At 40.0% G+C, this 21,673-nt stretch overlaps 1 long non-coding RNA gene across 1 annotated transcript; it reads right to left on the reverse strand.

The window, feature by feature from the left end:
- Positions 1 to 1,205: 1,205 nt before the first annotated feature.
- Positions 1,206 to 11,624, reverse strand: LOC114559298 (uncharacterized). The gene is made up of 3 exons (XR_003693051.1): positions 11,558 to 11,624; positions 1,923 to 2,051; positions 1,206 to 1,300 (listed from the first exon to the last, which is right to left on the reverse strand). It is a non-coding gene; the product is annotated as an uncharacterized LOC114559298 (long non-coding RNA).
- Positions 11,625 to 21,673: the final 10,049 nt, after the last annotated feature.

Consider the following 21,673-nt stretch of genomic DNA (forward strand, 5'->3'; position numbering starts at 1 on the left):
ATGTGAGGGATGGTCTGGGGAAATCTGGGTTAGGATAATGAATGGGGAATGCTTTCCCTTCAATCAATAGTACATGATGACATGCCCTTAAGCAAGGCACTCAATTCCAATTGCTCCAGTGGAGATGAGTTTTATCTGAAAACAGAAAACTGTACATACTTAAAATCACTGGGTCAAAACTGACCCAGATTGATTCAATATAGCATCAACACAATTTGGGTTTATTTCACACAGTACCCATATCCAGGAGTATGGGTTGTTTTAACCAAGTGTTAGTCTTTTTCATAATGTTACTGCTTGTTACAATGTTACAAATTAAGTAACTTACATGTATTTGTTACTGATTGTAAATTACTTGCATATCCATCATGTACGTAATTTTTTAACTAACAAAATACTTTTGTGACAGTTTAATGGTAACAAAGATTTAGGTACTTGAGCTTGTTGTGTCTAACGTGGGTCAAAACCCAACAGTAATATAGAAAACCCCTAACACTGGGTCAAATCAACTTGTTGGTACTGGGTGAAGTTAACCCATTGTGTCAGACAGTTGTTTCCAGAAAAAGCTGTTGAATTTTAAATTTTCCTCCATTGTATAGTAAACAGCAGAAATCTCACAGACTGACAAAAACCTGGCAAATAAAACTCAAACTACCTACATGGATCGATACCACATGAGGTGAGTGAGAAACTTGTTTCCTTTGTAATTTGAATGAACTATCCTTTTAAAGCTATAAGAGCACACTGGCATACATTCAAAAGTAGCTGAAAACAGAAGACTTCATGCAATTGTACTGGCTTTTATTGTGACTACTGTCAATCTGCTGTCAATTCATTGTTATGAAAAAATTATTATCGTGATGATGATGATGATGATGATGATGATGTACAAAATAAAACTACTTTTACAATAAAAAACAACTGCAATCTACTGTGCAAGCGACTGTACAGCATGTGTCTGGGCGGAGGTCGGAGCAAAGGCGGGTTGAGGATGGAGTGTGATGAGAGGGGGAGGAGGGGGAGGGTGGTGTTACAGACACACTTGTCTTTGATAGCTCAGGTGGTCATCACCTGAGGGGGAAACGAGCGTTAATGGGCATTCTCAGCAGTAGACAAGCACAGGCTAGCGCTCCCTCTTCCTTGGCTGCCATAAACAGGGGGAAGTATGCATCATTAGATTAGGCTGAGGCTAACTACCTGCAGTCAAGCCCACTTCATACAGTAGCTAGCAGACTCAACCTCCGGCCTCCCACTGCTCAGCATGATTGGCTGGGTCAGATGTGGGTCTTGAAGCATAGCACTGTGATTGGTCAATGTGTGGAGAGATTACTGGCATTAGAGTTATTATTGTAGATTATGTTATGTGTCAACATTTCTATTACATGCAATTATATTGACAATAGGGTATGTTGATTGATCATTGACAGAACACCTTAATTACATTAGGAGACAATAAAGTTGCCTATGAGAGCTCAGTCTGTGAAAACCCCAATAGCTGAGTTCATTATAGGTAAAGTAAATATGATTTCCATGGCTAGGTCACATTTATCCGGCCCGGGGACTGGGCATGAAAAGACACAGGGCGAGCACAGAGAAAATATCAGTAAGGTTAAACCTCCAAAAGAACTCAGGATAGAAAAGTACAGAGCATCATGTTTGTCTTAACTCCTATGGAGGAAAAAAAAGAGACGAAGAGTTGAGAAACGCAGAAAGAAAGACAGCAAGAGAGGAATTTGCCTGAGAGGTGAATGAAGGAAGGTATGTAAGGTTGCCTGTCACATTGAGACACCTTATAGTTCTGCCTGGATGTCATCTTATCACACTTCAGTAGATATTGCACCACATCCCTATTCTACCTTTTAGAATGGTGTTGATCAAACTGCATGCACAGAAAAATATAACCAATTCCTGAAAAACCTGACATTTTGCCTCCAGTCGAGAAGGAAGAGATCCAGATTAGAGATTCAGTCCCGAGGGCAGATACAGAGGAAAGCGAGGCTTATCCCTGCAGGAGTGGATTGACCTGAGGGGAAGCTCTCGTCCAAGGCTCCCTGGGTGGGAAGATTTACTGGAGTTAGATCACAGGTCGACACTTTGGAAACAGGTTCTCCTGACCAATGGGAGAGGAGCCACAGATGATGCGTTGCCTTGTTAACTGGCATTTTGACAGAATGTAATGCCAGACATCTTTGGCATGTGTGACTTTTGACACCATAAACCATGTTTTTCCCTTTCTGGATATACTGTATTGACTGGCTCAAAATTAGGGTTACATTTATGGGACTGTATAGTATGAAATGTGCCAGTAAAGGGTCAGTTCACTACATTTTTCTCGCTAGTGGTGTGTAGCCATGATGATAGTTTTGGATTCATGTGCAGATGTTTTAAGATGTCATGCCATTGATGGATGTAGTGCTCACAACATTGAACAATTACAGTAAAAAAAATTCAACAGCAACATCACTATAAAGGGGGGGGGGGCGGAGCCAGCGCTGAGCTATTATTTTCTTGGTCACAGTTGATCCAGCTAACCAAATTTTCTTCTGTCTCCCAAGCAGGTGGAATTTAGAGTCGTCATTAACAAAACAATCAGGTCAGTAGGAGTACGACATCCTATCACATCAGATATTATTGATGTTGTTTTATTCCAGAACTCATGCACCTGTTCACAACTCCCAGACCATGTGCAAGAAAGTTCCAGTTTGTTCAGGTTGGCAGAACGTGCAATAGCGATTAGGAATGGCTTTAGAGACGTATTTCTTCTGAGGAGTCCCAGATTACTGTTTTTGAGAATTAGTGTGAATTTATTTTAGCTCAATTTAATTTTTAAATGTTGCAGTGAAATATCTCAAAAGATGGATGGATAAAAGCAACTATCTGCATGGATAAACCTTAATAGAAGTATATGAAAAATATATATATATATATATATATATATATATTATGCTAGGAAATGGAATGGAGAGATGGAACGGAAATGTCAGCAGATCTACCACTTTGGTCCAGACTGATATATCTCAACTCAACTGTTAGATGAATTGCAATGCAATATATATTTATAGCAATATCCATAGTGCTGGGAAGATGAATCCTACTGTCTGATTCTCTGACTTTTTTATAGCACCACCATCAGGTCAAAGTTTTCATTTGTCCAGTGAAATATCTCACTATTTACATGATGGATGGCCATAACATTTTCTACAGACATTCATGGTTCCCAGATGATAAATAATCCTGATGATAATTTTGGATACATTTATGTAGGCTAGTTATACAATCTACAATCTAGTTTAAAAATTGACCAATACTGTATTGATAAGAACAGAACAAGAACAAAAGCACTCCAACATTTATACAGGGCGTACACTTTAGTTCAAACTGATATTTACCAGATTTGACTAAATTATTGGTGCCATTTTACAGTCCTTCAACATCTAGACCTCACATTTTCATCTTTATCTTGTCTCTTTGATGATGATGTTAGCAAGGATGATGATACATCAGTAGACCAGTGTACATCAGTAGATCATCTGTAATCCAAATCATTTATGTTTATCTAACCGTACCAGTTATCCCTTGAGTTGTGATTAAAAAATAGGGCCTTCCCAATTTAAGCGGTGAAATTTCACAATATTCACCGAATTTGCAAGATGCAACAGGTACTGCACTGCTTTCATGACTGTCTGCATACCAATGTGACCGCAGTCTAACTATTACTCTCTTTATCTCTGCCCCCCTCCGGCACCATGATGGAAAACCCTGTGTTCTCTTTCCAAAAAAACTCTTCTTTAAAACTTCTGTGAAATATGTACTATTTGTTTGTGTTTACCCCAACATTTATAGAAAGAAAAAGCCAATACAGGATTCTGAAAGATTGTGTTAAGACAATTTATCATATTCTGGAATGATTAGATATGAAATTGCTCATCTGCTGTTGTACTAAAGACAACACTCAGTTGTGTTCTCATGCCCACCACCTGAGCGCTGGCAGTGTTTTGTTAGACAGATTGATGCCTGTGTGTTTGGTGTAAACCCTGTTGTATGTGGCAGTGAGCAAATTCATTCTGACTGACAGCTGCTCAGTATTCTTATTCATAAACACAAGCAGCAATCAGCTTAAATCATGTCATACACTGCACTTTATACGCTTCAAGAAATATTTTTTTAACGACAGGTTGATTTGTTGTTATTTCTGTCTAATTGTCTAACTTGTCACTGATGCACAGGCTTATGACTCACAAGCAACACGCCCAGATAATGGTCTTATTGCAGTGGGAAATTTCCCAAACTCTTCCCAATAACTTGTAGGTAGCCTAGGGAACTGTAAGGATGCCCGTTTGCACTCAAGGTGTTTAAGATACTTCAGACTTCCCCTGACATATAGCCATTTTTCTGGCTGACAGCAAAAAAAAAGCACCAGCAGTGGAAAGTCTTATCATGTTGAAACAGTGTCACTGCATGACAGAGAATGAGTTTTCCTCTCTGACACAGAGTGGACAATGACTTCAGGTGCTGTTTGAGTGTGGCATTAAAAAAAAAATAGGTCATGTTGACTAAATTCAAACCTCTGTTTACCCAAATTACAAAACAACAAAAAACCTACAGTGAAGCTTTGTTTTTTTAAAGATTTTTTGGGGGGCTTTTCCCTTCATTTTTGATAGCGGATAGACATGAAAGGGGGAGAGAGATGAGGGATGGCATGCAGCAAAGGGCAGGAGGTCAGATTCGAACCCTGCGCTGCTGCAGGACTCAGACTACATGGGGTGAATGCTCTTAATGGGTGAGCTAGGGGACGCCCTGTGAAGCTTTGTTTTTAATTGGCCATGTTATAAGGTATCTGCCTCATTTGCAAATATGCACATACATATTGTATATGCATAGGGAGTAGTCTGGGGATTATATAAAGGTAGAATTTATGGCAATGTAATTTGAGTAAGCACATTAATGTGTTTAATAATACACTGCTTTTTCTTAAGTTTTACTTTAAGTAATAATTAATTAAATTAATAATTAAACAAAGAAGAAAGAAAGAAAGAAAGAAAGAAAGAAAGAAAGAAAGAAAGAAAGAAAGAAGGAAGGTTTTAGAATGACCTATGGAAAGATGGCAGGACTCCAAGATACAACTGTACCATCTGTTTAAAGCAACTGGGTCACTGTTAGTGCTCTCTCTGTTTGTGCCCTTTTATCGCCTCCACCTGCCACATAACTCTAAGTTACAGGTGTGCTTTCTCACAGCTCTGGCAGTTCACCATCCACTTGACACATCTGACCTTGAATACACACATAAATGGCTGATCCAGTGCACAGTTATGCCACAGACAGCCAACAGAGCACTGATCCTTTCCAAAAGAAGATGAAGACTTCCTTGGTCTTCTTACTGGTGCATATATTTTGCCATCTTGGCAGAGCTCAGAAACACACCAGTGACAATGATATCTTGCTTCACGCTCCTAATGTTGAGAGCGGGGAAAAGAAGGCACAGACGCAGAGGCCTGGGACTGAAGCTGAGGGAGGTGACCAAGAGCTGCTGCTTCAGTCTGACATCTGGGCTGAACTGAGGAGTCTGAGAGACATGGTGGTGGAGCAGAAAGTAGAGCTGAGGCACCTGACGGCCAGAGTAACCACTGCTGAGATCCTGGTGGAGGCCTTGGAGAAGGAGAATTCAGGTACGCTGTAATAAAAGACTCACTTTATGACAAAATAGATGTAGCTGAGTTTGAATGAGCCCTCTTGTTACAGCCATGGAGGCCAGGATGACAGCTGCTGAGAGCTTGGCAGAGGAACTGCAGATGGAGAATGACGGTAAGACTGTGCCATCCTTTGACACCATACCAAACCATAACTGAGGTATATTTGGGTTGAATCTCTGATTTGTAAACCTTTGTAAATTTCTTCTTTTTGTCACATTGTTTTGTCACTTTAGTGCAATCTACAGAGATTTCAGTCACTCAGCAGAAGCTCAGCACTCTACAGCAAAGACTGACAGTCAGTGAAGGCAGCATAGAGGAGCTGGAGAAACAGCAGGAAGGTAAAGGATAGGGTTCAGGATTTGTGTGATGAATTTTGTGCATATGGTTATTAAGGTGTGTCTCGTGATTTCAGGACAAACGGCTGCAGTGCAGGAACTTCAAAATGCCAACAAAGGTACATCATTTTTGCCTCTCTGTGTAGTATTTTGTGTACATGTGACTATAGGTCTCAACAGTAAGTACAGAAAGGAATTTAGCATTGATTATGCATTCTTTAACTTTGACACAGTGAGGAAAGTGGCTTTTTCTGCCTCCCTTTTGGCATCTGGTGATGGTAACACAAACGCAGAACCAGATTTTGTTCCACTCATCTACAAAAATGTCTTTACCAATATTGGACATCACTACAACCCAAACACAGGTAGGAAAAAATTCAACCAGTTTCAATATTTCACTTCTATCAGTTGTGACTGTTTTTCTGTCTGTGTTTTAGGTTTCTTCACTGCACCAGTGAGAGGAGTGTATTACTTCAGATTTACTGGCCATGTAGCACACTCTGAAATTGCTATGGGAATGAGACTTGTCAAGAATGAACATCTTTTAGTTACAGCAGCTGACCGTCACACCACAGATACAGATGCGGAGGACAACGCATCCAATGGTGTAGTGTTGCAGTTAGAAGTGGGAGATGTTGTTGCGGTACAACTTGGGGGAAATGTTTGGGATGACCACTATCACAGAACAACCTTCAGTGGCTTTCTGCTCTTTCCTTTGTAAGATATTAAAATTGCCAACATGAGAGCTACACTAAGGGGCCAATTTGTGTAATTTCAATAATGACTGCCCAAGTGTCCTAAAAACAACACAAAAAAAAGTTTGTATTCACCTCCACATCTGCGTCTTCTAATCAATGATGAATAGGTCATTCTAAATAGTTTGAATTTTGTTTTAAGACATGTACAATACTCACTAAAATATAATATTGATAATTTGTGTCTGATATGGTGCATAAAGTGCATCTACTCTTTCTCCCTCATTGAAAAATCCTGAATCTATGACTATGCAAATGTTGTAAACTTCAAAAGTCAACAGTTTATTTGAATGTGATTGGTTTCCAAAGAAGTTTTGTTCATAGGTACCATACATGTCTTTACTGTAACTTTGGATGCAAGGTGAGCACAGAGAAACATTCCCTCTTCAGCCGATTATTGTACCATTATAAACCATTCTGCACACTGAAGGCCAAACATCCAAGTGTAGTAACAATAAGAAAAGGACCTATTTTGAGGGGAGGGATAATTGAATCAAAAAAGAAGGTACTTCATGACTTTATTATTCTCACATATTAACCTCTGAGCATTTTACAGTCAAATCCATGCATGAAATACTTTAGGCCTAGTACATCTTCATAGGCCTACTACACTCAACTACAGTACATGTGTATGTAAGGATGGATACTAACTGTAGAGGTAACTAACCTGCACCCTATTAGTGAGAATGGCTTTTTCAAACAAAGCTTTCTAACAAAAGCCCACTTTGGATAAGGTGGACACATTACGTTATGAAAAAAAGGGGGGAGGGGGGGACTCAACAAATTCCTCAGATAAAAGTGGAAGAAAATGACATCTCATGAATGTGATCATTGTTTCCTTTCCTTTGGTGTTTCACATCATAAACCTCCCGGAATGCAGCTGCATCAGAGTTTGAGCTTTGACTAAATCCATTCAGACTCTTTGTTGTGCAGTCATTCAGATCGCACAGGTACACACACACACACACACACACACACACACACACACACACACACACACACACACACACACACACACACACACACACACACACACACACACACACACTCTTACACAACACCACTCCTCAGTTATCAGTCATCTACAATGGCTCTGATAATCGTGATCAACACACAACACACAGAGCCATGCTAGCTACACCTCCATTCACTGTCAGTGTCTGTGATGAATTCTTTCTCTCTTTCTTTTGCTGCTCTCTACTTTCCCTGTTATTTCCCACATTACGAAGAGAATACTATCAGCCAAAGTTGATCTACAAGCTATCAGATGCCCTCACTGTAAAATGTCACACCCTTGCTGGCAGATATAAGAGTGACACTGGGAAACATTACTCCATATCTACCACTGGGAGGTTTGTTGGTTGTTTAGACTCCTTCTGTTTTCTGAAATAAAAATGGAGGCCAGTATCAAGCAAGGAGCGCTCAAAGGAATAATTCAGCTGTGTTTATGGAAAGAGCCTGGAGTGCATTGGAGACGCGGTGTCTCTTTTGAATCTGATGAGGAGGTTAGATCAGACCTGCAGCTATGGTTCAGTTAAGGAGCGCTGTTAGTCTGATCAAACAGCTGCCAATATGAAAAGGACTGCCATATCCTCTCAGCACCCGGGGCTGTGTGAAATGAATACAGCCTCTCTGGTTTCCCTCTCACAGGCACCTCTTGGGTTGGAAACATTTTTTCATAATTACATTTAATTCTATGTTGTGTCCCCACAGTGCCACTATTAAGGTTAAGGCTATAAGCCGAAGAAGCTTTTCAACCTTTGTCATCGGGGCTTTTGCTCATTTAGAGGTAACATCATTGATCCGACTCTAAGAGCACGAAAGAACACGGAGTTGTATCCCTGTTATTTTCAATATTCCAATTATTCCCATGAACACAGGGTATTTTAATTGACTGTGCGTGTGATGTTGTGAAATCCCCTTTGTTTTGGCATAATTTAGTAGCTGATGAATCAGATGGCTTGAGAAAAAGATCTTAGTTATGAGTCTTTAATGAAAGAGGGTATTCACAATTTGAAAACCTTAGTTATTGTTTCATTAAGGTAGTCTTTTCGTCTCCCTGGGAAGCTTAAGGTGCGAAGGCTCATTAAAGCTGTGACAGTGCCGGGAAGGCTGTGTGCCTCCTCTATCTCACTTACAGCTTTTGCAAGAACTGTACATGTTTTGGTTAGAGCTGAGTTCACCACAAAAGGCTGTGCAAAGTATTTCTGATATCATTTGTGGGCATCTTCTTGGTGGGTCAGGATTTTGGTGGTAATACCAACAGGAAATCACACAGAAAAACAGCCAGCAGCAGACAGACATGCTAAAAAAGTTGGTGAAAGTGTAAAGACACTCTCATGCCTCCACTTGCATGCATGTGTTCTCACACACACACACAGACAGACAGACACAGACAGACACACACACACACACACACACACACACACACACACACACACACACACAGAACAAGGGTATGACAGTAGCTCTTTTGACTTTTAAATTAAAGGACAGATTCATTATAGGATTATGAAGTCAGCTCTGGAAAAGAGAATCAACATTTTGTGAGATTAGTATCAAATCTCCACAGATAATAACTAATTATGGGGTAATTTATCACAATAGCATTACTGCGATTGCAAAGCAAAAAAAATAAATCAAGTATACTGTCCTCTTAACCTAATTTTGTGCACATTCACAGATGTGAGACAAATTAGTCTAAAAGTAGATATGGGTGATCTGATTATGATACATTTTGCTCAGTCTACCTTTTTATTAGCACTTTTAATGCATTACTGTTTGCAATGTGTTAATCATTTGTATATAATACCATAAAAAATATCAATCCATTCTTACGGGAGATCTTGGAAGTGTGCCATAATAGCAGTTTATGATACAGTTGTATGCATGTGGGAGCCCCCAGTAGGTGCCATTAGTCTTCTTTTCTGTACTCCAAAAACATGTTTGGTGCAGGCTAAGGCCCCAAGGCGAGCTGAGAGTAAATGTGCATTCCTTTCTGCCTGATTTAAAAAAGAAGTCTCATCTTTTTTTATGCACTTAGTTGATCAGAGATGAGTAGGAGGCATTCCATGATCAAAATAATGACTATAGAAAGGTAGTAGTCATGTCACCGCTGTGGAAATGTACCTTAAATGCTGATTTCTTGAAGTTTCAGGTGCTCAAGGGAAAGTGTGAAAGTAGTATAAGTGTTGAGAGATGGAAGATAAGAGCTGATTTCAGATTTAGTTTAAGACTAAGCTCAGACTAGAACATTCCTTTGGCAGCAAATAATGTTTTATATCTTATACATGACATGTATGCATATACAGAATATTGTAATACAAAAGATCCTGGTACCAAATGTACATACAGTATTTTCTTCCGCTGCCCTGTTTGAACTGTGTATAAGGCAAAGTGCAAGCAACAAACACACAAAGAACCACACACGCATGCCGAGACTCATGCACAAGCACAGGTATGCACACAGAGGGCAGCTCTGAGCCAACAATTCAGTGCAAATGAAGCCCTGCACCGTGGCCACAGCCTGCAGATGCATATCTGCTTAGAACCCTGAAAACACTAGCCTGGCTGACACCAGACCCTTCTCAGTTGGAACTGAGAGTGGGTCTGGGAAAGCTTCATTGACAGTTCATTTCCAAAGGGGCGTCACCAACGGACGCCACTCAAATGCCTCTGGACGCAATTGGATAGTCCTTCAACCAATCAGACCAACGGTCCGGGTGACGCTTTTCACATCCAATATCCAACTAAAAAAAATTAGATTCTGGTCTTTGGTGTCGTCCCTCCCAAGGGGGTAAGCTTCGCTTCAGAACGCGAACCTCCGATGGCGCCATTTTGTTGCTACAAAGCGATCACCTCTTGTTAGCATTACACTGACCGCCATTTTTTTTTACGTCACTTGACTGCGAATAACTTTACATCTGAAGCGTTTAAATACTCTATTTGTCCGTTGTTTATTTCTAAAGAAACACGACAATGTATAAAAGGCTCCATTACCTTGTACCTCACGTTATAGCTCCGTTGCAGACGTTTTTGTAAAAATAAGCTAACGATTGTGTCATAACCAAGTGACTTACTGTCGCACAGTAGAGGAATTACCGTATAGTACAGGAGAAGCTCGCAGGCAGTTTCGACTTACATTAGCTGTTTAGGTTTAATTACTAATGTTAACTAGCATGTTAGTTAGCAATAATAAGCCTGTGCTTATGTTATCTCCTTACATATACCTACGCTCTCCGTCTCTGTAAGATTGGGAATGATTGAGATTTCTCTTGTCACAGCTACCAGAAGACTTACAACTTTCAGACACGTTGCTCACGTCACATTTACGTTGTCTCTGTCAGTTGGAGGCTGCGCAGTAAAGCAAAAGATCACCGGAAAAGTGCTTCTAATAGCCTTCACTGGTCTCCGTCCAGAGCAACGGGGTCTATTGGTCCATTATATACTGTCTATGGTCCCTCCACGCCCTACTTTTTCCTTGCAGGTGTTGCATATTGCAAACTTGTTATCTTCTGCACACACGCTGAAGAATTTCCAAACAGCTGACATGTTGCAGGTTAATTCACGAGGTTCCCTGTGCAAGAATAGCGCGGACACACGCTTCACACCGCAAGCGGGTACGCACACACACACGGCGGAGAAGTTGAGAGAAAGGAAAAAGAGACAGAGTCCGTGTGTGCGTGCGTCCTTGAGAAGAGAACTGTAACTGGTATAACTTATGTTGTCAGTTAATTGTAGTATTGACCTGCATGAAATCGGCATATGTCACACTGACCTGCGGGTCGCCGAGCACGTGAAGCACGGCTTCGGTAGCCGTCATGTTGAATGTAAACAAAAAGCTGCTCGCCGTCGCTGCGCTATCCTCGTCGCGTAAAGCCCGCCTCAGCGGTTGTGATTGGTGTAAAGCCCGCCTCAGCGGTTGTGATTGGTGCCTCAATTTTGAGGACATTGGAAATGGGTTTGAATGGGCTCTTCGCCAGACTGACTTGCAGAGCAAATCTCAAATTTGCCGGAAGTTCGTCAGGGTTTACCCAGGCTATGAAAACACCTGAGTGTACTCAGATTCAAATGCAAACATTGTAACTGACCAGGGGCCTGTTTCACAAAACCAGGATAAGGGATTAAGCCGGGATTTCCCAGTTATCCTGGCTCAATTTAGCCTTGACTCTGTTTCACAAAAGCGGAGGCACATAAATCACCATGGAGATTTATTCTGTACAGCTAGCCTGCTCCTGACCAGGCTAACAGCCAGGATTTATTTAATCCCGGAGCCTTTTTCTGATCACCCAGCAGTGGTTTCACCTTATTGTTATCAGCCTGGATTAAAATACAACAGGTACATATTGCTGTTCATTTAAATACTGTTATTTGTTAAAGTTGTTAGAATTATTTTTTTATAATTATTCATGTGACCGTCATTGTTACGGTTATATTGCTGTATGAAGACTGCTGTTCATATTGTTGTTAGAAGTTTGATGCATATATTATGGCAGTTGTTGAGATAATTAGAAAAGGCTGATAACATTTCAAATGTGTTTTAAATTAAGTCTGTTACTAAGGGCAATACATGCAATGCTTTACATTTCTATAGTTGACTTGAATTATTTTAGTTGAGAATTTTTTTTATTATTCTTTAACAATAAGGATCATGTTTATTCTTCTTCCATGTGCATTGTATTTGGAATTCTTAGCACACAATTTGTGTTGTCCAGTAAACTGGGACTATAATTTGGGAGGATTGAACAATTTTAAGAACATTTTCTTATTGTACAATCCTCCCAAATTATAGTCTTAGTTCACTGGACCAATAACTATCTAGTGATGTAGGCTACTTTACATTCATGTAACAACAGGGAGAGGACACCTTAATGGTTTTTGAGCTTTTTTGCTGGGGAGAAATAACTGACGAATATATTCTGTTCCATTCATGTTTACAGTGTGCATGGAATTTATCACTTAATTATCTTTTTAGTTTCTAGATTTTAGTCCAATTTCTTCAGTGTCTTTATTTTCTATGTCCATACAGTATATTAGGCAGCAAGGCATATAATATGTAAAGAAAGAAACTCGTCCTCTATAAAAACTTAAAAAACGCGAAAAAGCGTGGCAGATAATAGCGGATTGACTGAATGATAGTCTAAAAATATACATTTATGAAATACAGCTCTTAACTGAAACCATTCAATGAGTCACTGTCATTTGCAAAAACGAACAGTTGTACACTTTGCATTAAAAGCGAGCAGTGGAAGTTAATATGACTTAGGACATTTATATTTTAGCCCATGAGAGAGAGAAAGAGGGAGGAACAGAGTGAAAGAGATATTTACGCATTATATTTTAGCGTTGTAGAAAATCAATCTTGATGGTAAATTTCATGGCAAAGAGTACTACTGTTAATTTGTGAAAATGATTAGTAGCCTAATCCTTGAATGGTATGATTATGACGGTTTCAATTCAGAGCCGTGGTCAGTTAATGTATATGTTTAGGCTGCTTACGCATTCAGTCGGTCCGTGATCGTCTGCTGCGCTTTTTCTCGCTGTTTTATTACAGCGGCTGTGTTTCTTTTCTTTTTATACAAATCATGTGTTTCACGTCATCATACTTTCACAAGAAGCTGCTGCTCACTCTGTATAAAGTATGAACAATGTGTATTCTCCATTTTGGCATCAGTAAATCTGTGATCGACCTTGCGGTCTTTTGAGGAAAGCCGAGGACGCGCATCTGTCTGAATTAGTTCAGCCTGGCTCGACCTAGTCGCTCCTCCTCAGCCTGGCTTGGCCTTCGTGAAACGCACCAAGCCAGGATGCACAGATTAGACTAGGTCAAGCCTCGCTTTATCAGTTATCCTGGATTTATATATTCTGCTTTTGTGAAACAGGCCCCAGACAACAGATGGGCTGCACAAGCAAAAACACAACAGAATGTTTTTACTAGATAAGCTTTGAGTCATATTAAAAATCCCATGAAACAAACATCATTATTGAGTTTTATAATCGTTAGTTGTGCCCATGAAGTATATTATAATGGTACAGCTACATGAAAGGTTGTTGACGAAAGCCAGAAGTGGTTAGTCTGGAGTTCCAAATTCCTTGGCAATCACGACACATATTACGGTATTGAAAGTGTTGTTGTTGTGCTGTTGTTTTGGCTTACAATAGAGCCTGAAAAAAGGACACAGTCTCATTGACGCAAGACACCTTAAACAGCCAGGCTCAGCATCGGGTGTCACACCTGCAGTTCTGCTCAAACCTGGGTCACCGATCTGGCAAATAAAAGGAGCAGCAGTTTAGACCGGCAGATGCAGATGTGCCAATGTCCACCATCTCCAGGTAAGCACAGAAACAGCTTCTGGTGAGTACAGAAACAGCAATCTGCAATTTTGAAGACCTCTACAAACTTAAAAATACTTTAACCCCCCCCCCAAAAAAAAAACAACAACTAGAGAATAAAGACTGCTACTGTAACATTCATGCCCTGCAAGTGGTGCAAATTACAACAGCGATTTAAAAAATAGTGCAACATTTTGGAAACTACGCTTATTCGCTTTCATTCCCAGAGTTAGATGAGACTATTGATATTTCTTGGCCTGACGAGGTCCCTTCCTATAGTCTTGTGAGGAATATATATATAAAATAGGAAGGGTAAAGTGAGTCTCTGTGCAAAGACGGTAGTATTTTTTGTATTTAATTGTGATAGAGCATCTTTGTTATCAATAACTAACCAACCATCAAACTGTTGCTAACATTAGCCAGCTCTATCAATAACGTTTCCTATTATTGACTCTATTCTTTATCACTTCGCTGTCTAGTACAGTGGGCTACTTGTTACTTTGTTTGTCAATGAACTAACTTAGCATTTGCACTTTGTTTAGCTAACATTAGCCAGAAATATCTCTATGCCCAACATTAGTTTGGAGATAAAACTGTTAACGGAAGAAATAATCCTTAGTGTAAAAGAAACACACAGGGAGTTGCAGTGTTGGTGAGTCATAGCAAATGTTACAGCCTCTCTAGCTTAATGGTTGTCATAACTTTTGTGTGTGCTAGCTAATATAGGCCAGATGACTAGTACAGATGTAAATCACTGAGACAAACAGCAAGGTATTGTAGCATACGGTTAAGCCCTCCTAGTTAAGAATATTTACCTTACCCTGTCAGGCCATATCATTGAGTCCAGCCTGTTTTAATCAGAGCCATAATAAATTGATCTGGTTATGATTGCAGTCTGGTCAGCAATAATAGGTCGGACCTGCCCTGTTTGGTCATGTATCATAATGTAATGTCCCTATTTTGGATCAAACATTCTTGAGTTGAGACAGAGCCATGATCTGTTTGGAGACCAATAACAAGGAAAACACAACGCGCACATTTAGATAAAAAACATTCAGCATCACATAATGTGTTTTATGTAAAACGTGAAACAACGCATGATGTGATGGGTTATAGTGGGACTTGCCGCCCCATTAACTTGAAAGAACTGGCACCAAAGTCTGGCACCAATACAACATTCTGATGCTGTTACGATGACGTAATGACCCTTCCTTCTTTTATATATTCCTTGGAGTCTTGTAGTCACCGTGAGGTTGCCAGGCAACCAGTGGAAGTGACTGTGTCCACTAAGAAATAGTCTGGTGAATAACTTAAAGTGGTATCAATCTTTTAATCAAACTATCTGCAAAAAAGAGAATATGGCTATTTCACAAAATTTTGAACTATGCCTTTTATTTCTTTGCATTCGCATGGGGACAAAGTAGAAACCAGTTCCGTGAAATGTTTTGCATCCGAAAAAAAAAGACTAAAAAATAAATAAAAACAATGACGCAGTCTTATTTACCTTGGCATGGTGCTTATCTACCTTGATGACATTTGATTGCTGAAACACAACAGTTGGGTGGCCCTAAAAGGTTCACGAGAGTCAAAACCTGGATATACAACTGTGACTATCTACTATATGTCAATCTCAGTCAGGCTTTGAAGTCGCAGTTCCGGAAACATTTTGTTTATTATCTTACGTTAGTCCTCGCTTTTCAAATCAAGTGACCTTGTTATGTGTGAGGTAAATTCATGATGGGAATAGATCTTCCACTACCCAACAGCTTTGTGAGATGTATCACCCCTGACAAAAGAACTTTTGTTTGGTCTGAATGACGAAATTGTGTTCCAGGTGCAATGACATAAAATCATGCGTGTGCATCTTCTTCCTGTTCTGTTGACATTTGACGACGTGGCCTTTTCTCTTTATGCACGGCAGTCTATTCAACCACTTTCAAGCTTCCTCCTTACATGAATATTTTTACCTGCAGGGCTATGTTTTCTGTGTTTTCGCTCTACTCTGCCTCATTGACTCTAATATGAGCTTCCTGAATGGGTTATCTTCAGACTTGTTCTCACAGGAGCTGATGACTCAAAATGATTTCAAAGATGCATGATGAGAATGCAGATCTTTGTGGTCTGAAACAACTGGATTTGTTGTGATTTATCCTATAGACCCTAATCAAAACTTCAAAGACAGTTAAATGTAGCAAACACAGAACACAGAGGCCTAAGGAAAATGGCAGGACAGCTGTGTTTCTCTATTCTCTACTTTGTGCAGATTAGAAGCCCTGGGGTATTGAGGCAAGTGTGTTCCCCAGTCAGTCCACACCCAGTCATGTTCCCTCCCCATTAGATTGGTTATGCAAAGAACAAAAGCTTGTGAAGGCAACTGAATTAGTATGAAAATTAAATTACAAGTGACTTCAGAGCACAAATGGCAAATATTGACTGTGATATAGTAAGGCCCTGAAGTTTACAATGTCAAAAATGTATCGTCATCTTAAAGTAGCTACAAGGAACTTTTACATTTTCTGATGATCATAAATGACCTGTAACAGCAAATGAGACTAACAGTGAAAAGAACGCTATTTTTATATAGTTTTTATTAATGCCTCTGCCCAGGTGTGATTTTTCACGCAAAGTCACAAAATGATTTACAGCAGGTAGACGGCGCTACAGAGCACACATTCTGAATGGTCACAGTTTAAGAATCCAGCCAGGTAAAAGGAAGCAGGATATTTCTTTGTATAGGCCTAATTGTATTTTTATTTTATTTTAGAAGTTATCTGTTGTAGTTATGGCTGATATTGGAAAAGAACACAGAAAAGAAGTAAATTAAATTTAAAACAGCTAAAAGGGAGAGTGACAGAAGAACAGCCAGATGGATTGCCATGACATTTTGCTCATAAATGAATGGTCCCCAGAGTATGAAGCTGATTTGGTATCCCCTGAGTTTTCCTTTATAGCACCACCATGGGGTTGACATTTGTGGTGTCTTGACAACACATCTTGTTAAATGAATTGCCATGAAATGTGGTACACACATTCAGGATGAACACAGGATGAATTGTGATCCCTTTGATAAACCCTTGACCTTTCATCTTGTGCCATCAGCATATTAAAATTTGAATTTGTCCAATAGCAAACAGAGGACCGTCTGTACTTCGTCAATTGACCATGGCGGGGTTTTGTGGATTTTTCTTAAAATCTGTGTCAGGTGAATAAAAGAATTGGGGTTGGCTTTTTTTAAATGGTGTGTTTCTACGCACTATTTTTAAAAAAGCATCTAAAGATGTGCACGATGTCCCGTGTCGTACAAGTGACGATTCTCTCTGACCAATTCGTTGTCTGCAGTGTTTTAACTCCACCTTTTAGTATCCGCTCAGCTTGCTTCAAACCCAGACCAGGGTGAAACAAAAGAAGTACCAGATTCCCGGTACTATCAACAACTTTTGTAAATGGAAAACTAAAAAAGGACGGTTCCAAGCAAGTCGAGCAAAGCATTGTCATGGTGAGCATGTTAGCATGTTGACATTAGCGTTTAGCTCAAAGCATCGCTGTGCCCAAGTACACACACATAGCTGATAGTGTGGCTGTAGACTCTTAGTCTTGGGAACTATATCCTTGATATAAAGATGGGATCGTTTGTGACCTTGACAGTCTGTACTAATTTATCTGCAATAATCTATTTGTGGTCAAAAGCACTGGAGGCGTGGCTTCATACCTGACATCAGCTGGCGCAAGGCATTCTACAAAAACGTCTCGGCTCTCACAGCCAACCAGCTGCGGAATGCATGCTGTCTACTCTAAGTGGATTTGAGTGAGGGTAATACATTTTCTGTGGGTGAGCAATGGGCAGAGTTGTACAATGATGAAGAGTTGAGGCTTGCCTTGGAAGAAACAATGTCACCCAAGTAATGATCTGGCTTCAAGTGTTTGTTATTTCAAAAGGCATTTTTCCTCTTCAAGGTGCCATCGTCATACAGTTGTGGACTGTGCTGTGGCATGTTGTACTCAAGGGAAAACATGGAGAGGGATTTGTTATTGGCATTCCCAAAAACACAGTCAGTCTATAAAAAAAACACACCCAGAATCCAAAGATAGTATGTCTGGATATGAAGTTGGAACATAATGTGATTTGAATGATTAGCTTAAGATATCTAAGCAAAGACATTTACTGGTTTAGGGCCTTGCACAAAAATCTCATCTTGCCTTGACGAAATTGACAGTTCCATTAGCTATTGTTTAAATTCTTTCAAAATAATTAATACATTTAGCCCTGCATTCACCATAGAATATCTAGGTGAAAGAGCCATGATTGCTTTGGCCAATGCACTTCTATTTTGGCTAAAAATATACCTGTATTTCTCCTAGGCTTGGCATTGGATGCATTTGATCTTCCAAATAATGGACCCTTTAAAATAACGATGTTCCAGCACACAAGAACAGGCAGGAATCACCACATGACATGACAACAGGTATGCCTTAAACAAACTTGCAAACTCTGCTGTTTTCATGAGTAAGAAGAGGATAAACAAAGTGTTTACCATGTTTTAATTAGCAGTTTTGAATGTAATGAGCAGCTGCCAAATGCAACTTTTAGTGTCCCACAGTGTGTAGGAGCACTTATCCTTCCCATAAAAAAAGAGGACAAGTCAACTTACCTAAACGCTATTTGGGGCTATTTAAAGCACACTGTTGCATTTTGGCACATTTCGTGCACTATATGTCTGTTGACTGTTGCCACTTGATCAGTTGATTATAGCATGAGACACACGTCATGGCTGTTTGTACAATCAGTTCACCGTAAGACACTCTGTTTACCTAAGCCAGAAAGTCATCAGGCATCGTGTTGACTGTTTCCTTTGTTTTTACCAGCAGCAAGCAGCTGGAGTTTTGATGTTAAATCATTGTGTTCTTGGGTGTTAATGTAGGAGGATTAACCTGCCATCATGGCAGCCCTTTTATTGCCGTTCTCCTACACATGAAAAGAGGCTTCCATGTGCAAATACAGTTATGCAGGTTGGCACAGAACTCTGAAGGAATGTGCTGCTCTTCTTTTTATTGAATGCATAAATTCAGGAAGTCCAAACATTGGCCGACAGTGCTCACTACCCAAGAGAATTCTCAGAAAGCATGTTACCAAATGTAAATGTGCACACTCAGTCAATCCCACTCACCCATGCTGGGATGATACCTCTGTCAGTGTGGCCCTCTCTGATGGAATTACTGTCATAGTTGGCATGATGGCTCTCTTCAGGTGATAAAAGAGGTGTTGATACAGAAGCATCTGGCAGGCCTCTGAGCTCCAGACAGATTCTGCTCTCACCCAAATCTATCAAACCACAGGCAACATCTGTTGGGCTGTAGAATAGCCTAGTTAACTGATATTGTGAATTGCACTTGGCTTGTTTCTTGTGCAGAACAAAATATTGATTTTATTAACACAACTTGGATTAATCATAAATTCACCCTGTAGAGGAGTGTTCCTACTCACCTAAGCCATCTTCATCATCTCCACGGCAGGGTTTTTCCTGAATATGTTGCCCAAGGCTTGCTTTCGAAAGGTTTTGATTGATCACCAGGATTTAGGGAGGAATCTCGCACAATTTAACACAAATCATGAAAGACCTGAGAGTAAACCACCGGGATGCTTGTTGCCAGTGGCATTTAGAGTTTTACACGGTTTGAAACAGTACGACTAGTCTTATTTGTGATGTTGACAGATCTGTTAATTGAGATTTGGTTGATGACAGTATTAACTGACAGCCAATTTGATTGCTGTGTCAGATTAAACTTGTTAAGTTTCCCAGCGTTGGTATCAAACAGACACAGAAAAATGATCATTCACATATGAACCCCTCGCTGTCTCTTCGGTATGTCAGTGTTTCCCCTTTACTCAATTTCACACACACACACACACACACACACACACACACACACACACACACACACACACACACACACACACACACACACACACACACACACACACACACACACACACATAAAAGCATGCAAAGACACTTCTTCAGTCTCTGATGTGGCCAAAACCCCTGGAGGGACCAAAGCCATTTTTCATGTAATTACAGAAAACCTGCCTGACTGGCTTTGAGGCAGCTTGTGGAAGGAGGTACCAAGTTTTTCTTACATTGTACAGTACATCTAACCAGTTTCTATTAGCAAAAGGTAATTTCAGTTGTTTCACTTTCAGTCGTTGGTCCAAAATTGTCGGGCACATCTAAGAGTTCTTATATATTAGGTGTGCCAGTGTAAATTGGCAGGTTGAACAGCACAAGTGTGAAATGTGTACTGGCAATATAAATCACCTCCTGATACTGCTTTCTTTTATAAAGTGTAATTTATGCTCGTAAAATGTGTTTTGTGTTTTGCTTTTGTTAGGGATAGAGTTGAGCATTCCATCTAAGACTTTTTGGCACAGTCTTTTTGTTATTTGGATGACAATTTGTCTTTAACGATCCAACAAGTAGATTTCACCTGAGCTTTGTGTTCTCATGTCTGGCCTCCATCTTTTATCCCACACGTGTCTGTAGTTTGAGCTTTCAGCTTTGCTGTTCATGCATGTGTTCACGAAAGTGGAATTTTTCCATTGTCGAAACACAAATATATCATCATATGACCCAACATTGACAACTACAGTCTGCTACAGAGAGGGACAGTAGTAGAAAGGAATTTCCCCCAGGACAGATCAGTACAGACTCGGTGAACTAACGCTGTCTTTGGGGTGTGCGGCAAGCCTGCAGCAGCAACTGGAGGAGGCAGCTCTGAGGTAATGTTTGTCTCTGTCTCTCTTCAAGATAAACCTGTCATTAGAGCACCGATGAACCTGTCACATTCTGACTCTGTTTTCCTTTTTAATTCCTCTCAGAGAAAAAGTGCCGAACTTGGTGAGAATACAGAAAACATTGTGATCCAATGTTACACTCATCAGGAGCAGCAGAGGAGACTCTTTTTGATATTGGTCCCTGGCTGTAAGGGGGCGACTTTTGCATTTTCTCTTAATACATTAGCCCATTCTTCTTTTCCTGTGATGCCTTGCTAAATAATTGAGTCAGAGTTGTTTTAGCATGTTTTTGCCCCTAGGTTGCTCATTACCTTAAAGAGTTATGATACTCCTACTACTGTGTTACCGATTTTGTATAAAACTGAGACATATTATATAGTTATTCTACTGTTCATCTGACCTCACTGACTCTGTGGGTGCTCATGATTTTACAATGGCCGCATAGCTTCCCTATCTGCTGCAGCACAGTTGTTTGATGTCTTAACATGTCTCCCACTGCTTCCTTTGAAGGCCTGCCACCTGTAGCAAGCTTCCACCTGTTACAGGACGTCTATCACTATCTCCTGTCAAGCTTCATCTTGTAAGAATTGTAGCTCTTTTGCAAATTTGTTTGTCATCAGCATGGACATCCCAATTTTTTTGTTTATGTTTATTTCAAGGCTGCTATAATTCCTATTTTTTATATTAACAATGGATCACATGACTACTTGCATGTGAAAGGGGTTGCTCGTAGATGATGGACTCATAAAAAATTGACACCAACTCTGCAGT

The sequence above is a fragment of the Perca flavescens genome, chromosome 7, assembly GCF_004354835.1.
Source record: "Perca flavescens isolate YP-PL-M2 chromosome 7, PFLA_1.0, whole genome shotgun sequence".
NCBI lineage: Eukaryota > Metazoa > Chordata > Actinopteri > Perciformes > Percidae > Perca > Perca flavescens.